The 10,409-nt window shown below is 41.8% G+C and overlaps 1 protein-coding gene across 4 annotated transcripts in view; it reads right to left on the bottom strand.

The window, feature by feature from the left end:
* Positions 1-7,204: 7,204 nt before the first annotated feature.
* The window catches only part of AKAP12 (A-kinase anchoring protein 12), an 82,865-nt gene continuing 79,660 nt past the window's right edge, over positions 7,205-10,409 (bottom strand). For 3 of the 4 annotated variants that reach the window (XM_019735441.2, XM_019735442.2, XM_019735443.2), the window contains one exon: positions 7,205-9,940. The gene's annotated coding sequence lies outside the window, so the exon portion shown is untranslated. Of the gene's footprint in view, positions 9,941-9,960; positions 10,165-10,409 lie in introns of those variants that run through there. The other variant, XM_074333707.1, reaches the window with a different exon arrangement.

Genomic DNA, 10,409 nt, shown 5'->3' with positions numbered 1-10,409 from the left:
ATAAAAAGTGACTCACTCATTCAACAAATGTTGCTAAAAAAATATAGATTTTGTAAAGTACTGTGGGATTTTTACTATAGGAAATATGGCTTTAATGGAAAGAAAGCATTGCCGTTCAAAGGTAAAAATTATTTTTCAACAACCCTGATAGATTAGATAGATAGATAACACAGCTTTGGATAATGATACAAGAATGGAGAGTAGAGTGGACTCCAAACCCCCTGGCAACTCATACTTGTTCCTATGTTACAAACTATTGTTTTTTGTAATTTTATCTTGTAAGAAAAGGAAGAACCCAGATAGCTCAGTCAGGAGAGCATCAGACTTTTAATCTGAGTGTCCAGAGTTCATGTCCCTGTTCAGGCGTCTGCAGTTTCAAATATATGGTGATGAAAGAACTGACTCTGGGTGGTGAACACCCATTGTGATATATAGATGATGTATTACAGAATTGTACAACTGAAATCTATGTAACTTTACTAACAATTGTCACCCCAATAAACTGTAATTTAAAAAAAAGAAAGCGGGCCGGCCTGGTGGCTCCGGCGGTTGGAGCTCCATACGCCTAACTCCGAAGGCTGCCGGTTCGATTCCCACATGGCCCAGTGGGCTCTCAATGACAAGGTTGCCAATTTGAGTCCTCGAGTCCCACAAGGGGTGGTGGGCTGCGACCCCTGCAACTAACAAGGGCAACTGGACCTGGAGCTGAGCTGCGCCATCCACAACTAAGACTGAAAGGACAACTTGACTTGGAAAAAAAGTCCTGGAAGTACACACTGTTCCCCAATAAAGTCCTGTTCCCCTTCCCCAATAAAATCTTTATAAAGAAAGAAAGAAAGAAGGAAAGAAAGAAAGGGAAGAGGCCAAGGCATCCAAATGAACCCTTTAGCTCAAATGTCAGGCCTTAGACATGCACTTCATGTGAAACACAAATTGCTAGGCATCTTTACAAACATGCAAGCACCTAGAAGGATGGGTAGGGAGGAAGGTGTGTTGTGTGGTACCTCCTGCAATTTCGCTGGGAATTCGATGGGGGATGGGGAGCTCTTCACTAATTCACTAGGAAGGAATTCTAAGACAATTTTTTTTATGGGGCGTGTAGTTGATTGTAATGGATAGTAACTTGTTCTTCAGGTTGACTGCATTTTCATGACAATTTTCAGAACCGTCAAAATATTTAAATTGCATTTTGCTTTGTTTTAGTCCCCCATTTTTGTGTAGAACAAATTATTGCTATTCGTCATTTGCTGGTAAGCAAGATACAGGCTTAGAAACTTTTAAGCAAATAAAAGGGTAATTATATTAAGATACAGAGCAATGAATCTACCTTTCCTAGAACTAGTTCCTTAAACACACTGGAAGAATATAAACTCAACTGTTAACAGCTCTCTATAAAATAAAAACTATACTGAGAATCTTGAGTGTGAAAAAAATAGACCAGGATGAGATGATACTCTGTGGTTTCATTCAAAAATATTTTTGAGTATTAGAAAAGGTTATTAAATTCTTGAATCAAGCTTGTGCTCTGCTCTGGGAAATGTATGTGCCCTGCCCAAATTTCCAGGTCATGGTGAAGATCACTTCCTGTAAAGAATTCATTGTCAGCTGAAGGACTGGGGGGGGGGGGCGGGGGGGGGCAGGAATGAGATCCTATCAGCATGTGTCTCATTTTTACAGCTGAAGAAACTGATGCCAAGAGAAGTAACTTTTCTGAGGCTTACCCAACCAATTAGAGACAGCCAGGATTCAACCCCCCACATGGCTCAAATGATATTTTCCCAAATGTGCAAACATTTCTGTGGGCTAGAAGCAATTGGGTGGACAGTGGGGTGGGGTAGGGGAGGTCAGGAAGGGGGAATCTTTTTCAACTGTGTCGTGCAGGGGACCCTGCTCACCGGGCCATTTGTCGTGCGGGGTGTCATGCGGGGTCTCTGCTCCCGCCCCCTGCACAAGAACACAGGTGTCGTGCGGGGCGGCCTGCAGGGTCTCAGCTCCCACTCCCCACATAAGAACGCAGGACACGGTGAGGCCAAAAGGGAACACCCACGGAGCCATAGATAGGGGAGTCATACTACTATATTCTCGCTGGTGGCTGGGTTGGAGAAACAGGAAGCAGGAGCCACACTGTTTGCAACCCTCACTGCACTGCTTGCAGGCTCAGCCACCATCTTCTTGCTAGCCCCCATTTTTTGCTAGCGTAGCCACAACAGTTATATTAGTGGCCAAAGGCTCACTGATTACAGCTGACAGCCAACTAGCCACAGCTGATGGCCATCTACCAACAGAGCCAGCACCTTTCTATGTGAGGCCAAGAGCCTGGAAACTGCTTTCTGGGGCTCTGTCCCCACAAACTGTTAACCTGTTTGTTCTGTTATTAAGGCAATTAACTTAAATCCGTCTTACAGGTTTAAATTACTACAGTGGTCCTAAACTTCAGTATGTCAGAATCTCCTACAAAGCTTGATAAAACGTTATGAAACCTGAGGGCAACCATGTCTGGAACTCGTGCCGCCTGCGCCGCTCAGCCAATAGACCTAAACAGGAGTTGGGCCATAGAATAAGTGTTTATTATCAGAACAGCGGTGGTCTGAGTAGGCAGCGGATTAACACCTCCAAAAACTGCCTTCCTTTCTCAGAGGGGTGTGGGGACAGAGCCAGGAGTGCTGTTTCCAGGCTCGCGACCTCACGTGGAAAGGTGCTGGCTCAGGTAGTAAATGGCCATCAACTGTGATTGGATGGCCATCAGCTGTGGCTAGTTGGCCGTTAGCGGTAACCAGTGAGCCATTGGCCACTAATATAACTGCCATGGCTACACTAGCAGAAAATGGGGGCTAGCAAGAAGATGGTGGCTGAGCTGCCAGACGGCGGAGTATAGACTGCGGATCATGTGGCTCCTGCCTCCTGTGTCTCCAACCCACCCACCAGTGAGAATATAGTGGTATGACTCCCCTATCTATGGCTCCGTGGGTGTTCCTTTTTGGCCTCACCATGTCCTGCGTTCTTGTGTGGGGAGTGGAACCAGAGACCCCGCAGGCCACCCCGCAGGACAACGGGCTTGGGTATTTAAGGGAAATCTGGGCATTCCTCCAGAGGCTACGTGAAGGTTCCAGGGGTCTGCATGAAGCCTTTCCTCTGGCAACGAGGTTCTCCAGTGTCATCAGCAACCCAGGAGATTGTGATCAATAAGCCTAAGGATATTAATCACAAGTTGCAGGGTAATTTTCTAAAACAGGGAATTGGGTGGGACAGGGGACTTTCTGAGCTCAAGCCGCAGGGGGATGAGCTATCGTTAAGCTATAGGTAGGTAAGGAAAGGTGAGGCCAGACACTCAGGAGGCCTCTACTATGTGGCTCCCAACTGGCTCTGCTTCAATTACAGTCCCCACCCTCAGTGGGGGGTGGGCCCACGAATTTGTACCTTGAACAGGTTCCCAGATGACGATGATGATGATGATGATGATGATGATACCGGTAGCCACATTGTGGGAACCACAGCATTACTACATAATTTCTGCTACGGTATTACTATCCTTTCTTGGTTCTATTTTCTCCTCGGAATTAAAATAACCAGGGGAGCTAATAAAGGGCCGGAAAGGGATCTGTGCCATTTCTGACATGCTTCTTTCTTTGAAGAAAGTGCCTTTTAGTGGGACATAAGCATTGAGCCCTTAGAAGAAGGGCTGCTTGAGAAACCCTGGGATTTATTCTAAACCTTCCTGTTCTCATTCTAAATGCCCTCTGTGGGAACGGAGGCCCAGAGAGCAGTTCCCAGGCTGTCGGCCTCACGTGGAAAGGTGCTGGCTTGGTTATTAGATGGCCATCAGCTGTTACCGGTTAGCCATTGGCCACTGATATAACTGCCATGGCTACGCTAGTGGGTTGAGTTTTTTGGTTGGTAGAGAAGCGGGCAGCAGCTTGCAGCTGGCAAATGCAGTTAGCAAGTGTGGATGGCGGATTGCAGATTGTGTGGATCCTACTTCCTGTGTCTCGCCCGGCAGCCAGTGAGACTGGGGTGCAGGAAGTCCTTCTGTTGGGGTATTGGTAGATGTTTGCTTTTGTGTCTCAACCAGCTGCCAGCGAGAATATAGTGGTATGACTCCCCTATCTATGGCTCCGTGGGTGTTCCTTTTTGGCCTCACCATGTCCGGCATTCTTATGGCGGGAGTAGGAGCTGGGACCCTGCATTACACCCTCGTTAACCTGTAAGCACAGAAAAGTCGCCAAATACCCTACGTCGTTGTTGAGGAGGCCTCCTAGACGGTCCTCCTTAGTATAAGAGAGGAAGTGTCCAGATGAGGAGACAAAATGGTGCGAGGTCACTGGCCAAGATCATACAACTACTTAGTGTTATTACAGAGCCCAGGTCTCCCATCCAGGGCCCTTTCTGCTACCATCACACTGCCTCGGAAATCCTTCCTAGTCGTTTAAATTTATTTTTATAGTATTTTTGTTAGTAAAAAAAGATGGACTAAAGAGTTGTTTTATCTTTTCAGTTAGAAACGCTCCTAAGCAGACAAAGGTCAGAAGTCAGTCAGCCAGAGAGAACCAGGAGCTTGAATGATACCAGGCCTGGTGTGGCTCGGGAGTGACTGGGAAGAGACCGCAGGTTGGCCCCCTCCCAACCAGAGCCCCCACCCCACGTTGCACTCACCCTTTCAAAGAGTCCCTGGGAGATGGGCTAACAGGCCACAAATGCTCAAAGGTGAGAGAGAGGAGAGGAAAGAAATACAAATGACACAAAGTGTACGTTTCCTCTCTAAAAAAGAGCATGTCTGAGTGAGACGTGTATTTATGAAATTTTAAGATAAATGTCATTATTCTGAATCTATCAAAATATTCAAGGACACAATAGTCATCAGCAGTCACAGCGTTGCTTCTGGTGGACAATTTTAAAATTTCTTCTCTTCTAGTACTAATATTGGTGCACTATGGTGCCTTTGGCTTTCTGGTTCACAAAGCACTTGCACAACAGGAAAAATCTTGTGAAGTACTAAGTTATGCATTCTGAAACACGGAAACTGCTATGACAGGGTAAGTGAATTCTAAAGCCTCATCTTTCCTAGCCATAGTTTGTGCATGAAGTTTTAAGAAATGTTGCCAGGATCTTGGATAGGTTACTTTTCCCTGTGTCTCCAAGGACATAGTGAGCACAGAAGAGCCATGATGTCTCTGAACTCTTTTCTGTTTACAAGACCCATCTATCCAACTCCCCATCCTCCATTTACCCTTGGAGATCTCATAGGCCTCTCTAATTGAACATTTCCAAAACTTGTATTATCTCCTCACCCAGACCCACGTCAGTACATGGCCCCATATTCAGGTTGGCAATCCAGAAACTTCCTTCTTCACCCTACACTGTTCCCATGACAGAAAATCAGATATTGTGTCCTGTTGATTCTACCTCCTAATATCTCTTGATCTCACCCACATCTCTCCAGCCAAACTGCCACTACTTTAGTATAGGCTATTATCAGTTCCTGCCTGGACTATTATAACATGTTAGTCTCCTCACAATCTCCAGCCTTTCATTGTCTGGAAGCCAGAAGCAATTCTCTAGATGCACTGGCATTTAAGGTAGAAAATCCTTTCTTAAGAAGGGCTGTCCTGGGCTTTGCAGGATCACAAACGTCTGTGGTCCCAACTCATTAAATTCTAGTAACACCCGAGCCACTAGGACAACCAAAAACTCTACAGGAGAGTAGAATGGTGCGGTGCCACAACCCTCAGCATTGCCTTGGGAATCATTAGTGTAGGGTGGATGGCACCACTTTTCCTGCTAAAATTTTAATGACATCTTAGAATTAATCCCATTCCTTAAAATGGCCCGCTGGCCAACTCTGCAGTATCATTTCTGTAAAGTCTTTAAAAAGAACCTTAATTGTGTTCAGGTTTCCAGTTCTACAGGCAACGCCATCTGCTTTTCCAGGAATTAAGCGAGCTCTTAAGGCTAACAGGGATAAGCAAGATCAAGCGCAGTGTGGTTTTACATTAGCGTAATTTATAGTATTGCTTCTGTGCTCATTAATTTTACCAAGTTATCTGGTTTAGAACAAATAGAAGAAAAAGCACAATGTGCTGTTAGAGCTAGGCTTTAGTACTCAATATCCTATTGTGGGAAAATAACACATAGGGTCCTCATTTCATCACTTAGTAATGTTAATCTCTGGTCTCCAAATACGAGTGTGATAGTGAAGCTTCTTTTAAGAGATTAGATGTAACACTTCTCTGGTGTTAAAAAAATGTTAATAAGCTGGTAATATTTCAGTATCAAAAAATGGGGTTGATTTTTAAGCTGTGACAGCATTAAAAAAAAAAAAATTATCTTCACTACCATGCCATCCCCAAGTCCTGGTTACCTGAACCAAAACCTGTTATCACTTAAAAAGCTGGTGATCTAAATCTCAACCTTTTCATACATAAAAGTAGGCCCCAGGACATTTCCCTAATTCCAGTGATCTAGGCTAGAGATGGTGAGGAATTGGTGGTGAAGAGAAACTTACATTTACACAAAAACTGTGCCAGGTTGTCCGGTAGATGACAACCTGTCCAGAATCAGTGTAAATCAATCGTCATGTAGACTTGGTTATCTGACATTTGTTGTATTCAGGTTCCAGCCTCTTACTACCTAGAATCCTTGGACTGTGTCCATTTCCTTTCTTGAAGAGTTGGATAAGGGGTTTCTACCCTTAGTTCTGGTTGTTGGTTAGGATTTCAGAGTGTCTGTGACTATTCAAAAACTGTACATAAAACTGTGTTCATTTTTGTGAGTTGGAGGTCAGCCAGAGGTTTAATAAGTTTCTAATTAAAGCGGTCCCTGACCGAAAAATGTTAAGAATCATTGATTTTTATGCATTCACACATCTCCTAGTATATTCCAAACTCCCATGATGCTTTGTGGACAGTGTGGCAAAGGATGCCTACTAGTTAAAAGTAGAAGCAGATGAATATCGCCAACAGTAAAGAGAAAAGTAATCAAACCTGAATTAAATTACAGGGAGAAGGGTGGCCGGTTGGCTCAGTTGGTTAGAGCGCAGTACTCATTAACAACCCGGTCACTAGTTCGATTCTCACATGGGCCAGAGAGCTGCGCCCTCCACAACTAGAGTGAAAACGACAGCTTGACTTGGAGCTGATGGGTCCTGGAAAAACACCTTGTTCCCCAATATTCCCCAATTGTTTTTAAAAATTACAGGGAGAAAAATCCATGGCATTTAATTAGGTTGCATTTTATTTCGATAAATGAAAAATTTGCCCCCAAACAGAACCAGGAATCAAATATTGTCTCAGATTAAAGGAAACTGCTAGGTTTGAAGCTTACACTGAAAGCTAAAGATTTCAGCCCTTGACTATCTGTAGCTCCAAATATCAAAGGAAAATTCTGTAACAAAGTAAATGTGTACAGAGAGAGTCAATTCCTGTACCATTAGCAAAATAACCTGAAGGGGAACATTTTATTGTCCTCAATTACAAGAAGTGGCGAGAGTTTATAAGTCTTGCATTGCTTTCTATTGTACATGGTTCCATAGTAATGCCAAAAATAGCAAAATTTAGGCACTTGCTCCAATTTCTGCAGTTTACATTTGATTATTATGAACTTCATAAATTAACAGCTGCTTTAGAATTAGAATACAGAATTGTCCTTTCATGTTACTGTTAATAGCATCCCTCTTAATAAAACAGCGTTGCTTAATTGACGTAGGTACAGAGCTTGTACAGAAGTAATCCAGGGCACATCCAGGTATAGGAGGAAAAGCACAGTCATGAAGCAGACCAATTGTGATGACCTGGCTACATATCAATCAATACAAATGGGATGAGGTGGCAGGATGGAATTGAAACCAAAACACTGTTTACCAGACTACACAAATCTTTAATCTGTTCAAAATAGCACAAAGTTTCTTCCTGCCACAGGCAGGAAGTTAAGTCAATATTTGGCTCTGTCATGAACTCCCTACAAATGCTGTCATCTCCAATACTTTTTAGTTGATCTTCAAAAACTGACACCAGCACTTCGTGTTTTGTTAAGTCTCAAGTTGGCAAAAGAAAGCTGTTTATAGATCATAGGGTTTTTGGTTTGTTTTGTTTTTTTAATTTTAATAATTAAACACAGGTGGTTATATATGAGAGTAACTCCTAAAAAGAATACTAAATGTTTTCCAACTACAAGGCCATACACTGTTATGAGGTATCTTTCTACTTTAGCCAATTTATTGTAGTCAGGTTGGTTGGTATATGAGAAACGACTTTCCAGTTTTAATAGCAATTTATCTTTCTGCTAAGACTATTCTAGTCTTTCTAGAATGTTATGCTTTAAAAATCATTAATTGGCAGTCAAAGAAGTTCTCAAACTAGAGTACTGAGTTTGAGTAAAATTTACGAACTATATATGCCAGACCAATTCTACACGTGAAAAAGTGGAATTTTATGGTAGATAGGTGACTGTTCTTTGTGTGGTGATGGTTTGACAGAATCCTTTATCTATTAATAAGAATCTTAAATCATTTTAGTATTAAAAAGAAAATTCCAAGATCACTTGTTAGGCAAGGCATATTTACTATTAAGCCTTAAAATTTCTTTCTAGAAACGTTAGTCATTAACAAATATTAACACAGAAAATCAACCTTTTATGGAAAACACCTCCAGATGGTGGCATTATACATACCAGTACCGTCAATCTGTAAAGCTCCTGGTTTATTTTGGCAGATAACTATCTGCTATGATTTCCTCTGAAAATCAACTCAAACAGGGGTAAAGTGGTGACATCATGTAGCAACTACATTACAAAGTTCTAGCTTTTTCTGCTTTTAGAAGGCAGCAAACATATGTTCCAGGCTTTCTAGTATCTAATAAAACCAGCAAATCTAAGTGAAGCAAATGTTTTATTTCAATTAGTTGTCAAATCACAATTTATCCAAATGAACATAATATAATGCAACATTATTCTTAAAAGAGTGGGCAAAATATGGCACAGACACAATCCAGCATCTATCAAAATACCATGTGTAGAGAACCTGACTTATTTCATGCTGTGTTTGAATACGGGCCAGCATGTAAGAGTAGAATCAAAATCTTAAAAGAGTCAGTTCTTTTCCTGATAGTATGAAAAACATTTCACTACTATGCCTCAGGATTAAGCACACTCATCTGTCCAAACAACTGTAACAATTTGGAGAAAAAAAACTTAAAAAATTAATCCGCTACTGAAAAAAAAACTTCCTTCCAACTTCCACTGGGCCAGAAAGAAAAAATTTCACAGTAACAACGGAACATTCTGTATGTTTCCAAAAAAATGCTTTCTTCATTTTAGCACACTGTGCATAATAGGAAAGTGACCAATTTCAGAGTTGTACTAAACACAGACCTAGTCCTTACTGAATTTTAACATAAGAATTGTAGCTTCTGATCAGGAATGTTATTTCTAGGAAGCTCTGTTTTCACAGGTTATAATGGAGGCTTAAAGCGCTTCCCAAGGCTTCATTCACCGTAGCTGCATGCCCCGTCATATATTGTGTGATACAAAAGAAATGTACTATACTGCACATTTCCTTAAACATTAAGAAAAAATATACAATAGATACAGGAGGAGGATTACTTAAACATACATATAAATACATAAAGAACGATACTCCAGTTTGAGAAGCAGAAGTAGGTATGGCCAACTCCAGTTCCAGGTTAAGAATTTAGGACTTTAAATGAGAAACATTATATGGTAGCAAGGGAAAACAAACAACAGGGTGGTCTTGAAAAGAGGAAATGTTAAGTGGTTATAGCTCCTGATGAAGCCTCAGGATTGTCGGGGGTTCTCTAGAAATGAGATCGGATGATGTGCCTGTTCCTCGGTTCCCAAAGTTCTGAAATATTGGTCTTGAGTCTCATCAGCAGCTCTGATTTTCCTCTATTTCTTGTCTTCATGTTCTGGTCTTGCAAATACAAGAGTGTAACTGTAGAAGAAAGAATGAATGAAAAGTAACTGCAATCTTTTCTTCTCTCTTTTATCTAACAACAGAATAGTGGTGAAGGTAAGCTGCCGTCAGTGGAGACCCTAATACCAGTTTAATTCCGTAAGAATAATAAAGAGGGGGAGGGTCCATAACATATTACGCTCGGAGACCTCAAAACGAATGCCTGCAGTTCCCTGACACCAACAGTCTGGCTCGTCACATGCCTGAATTTAAAAAAAAAAAAAAAAATGTTGGTGACTCCTATTGGAAAAAAATCCATTTTTTCCCCTACAGAGCAATAAACGGAATTTCAAGCAGTAAAATATACACTTTCTTTGGGCTTCTAGTTATTAAAAAAAAAATTCAATAGACTAGTTGGTATGGGGCTGAGTGAGCACAACGTATTTCTTAGGTGTTCGGCCCAACACACACACACACACACACACACACACGCACACTTGTGTACACA

The sequence above is a fragment of the Rhinolophus sinicus genome, linkage group LG05 (assembly GCF_036562045.2).
Source record: "Rhinolophus sinicus isolate RSC01 linkage group LG05, ASM3656204v1, whole genome shotgun sequence".
Classification (NCBI taxonomy): domain Eukaryota; kingdom Metazoa; phylum Chordata; class Mammalia; order Chiroptera; family Rhinolophidae; genus Rhinolophus; species Rhinolophus sinicus.
This window is presented reverse-complemented; position numbering and strand designations above follow the sequence as displayed.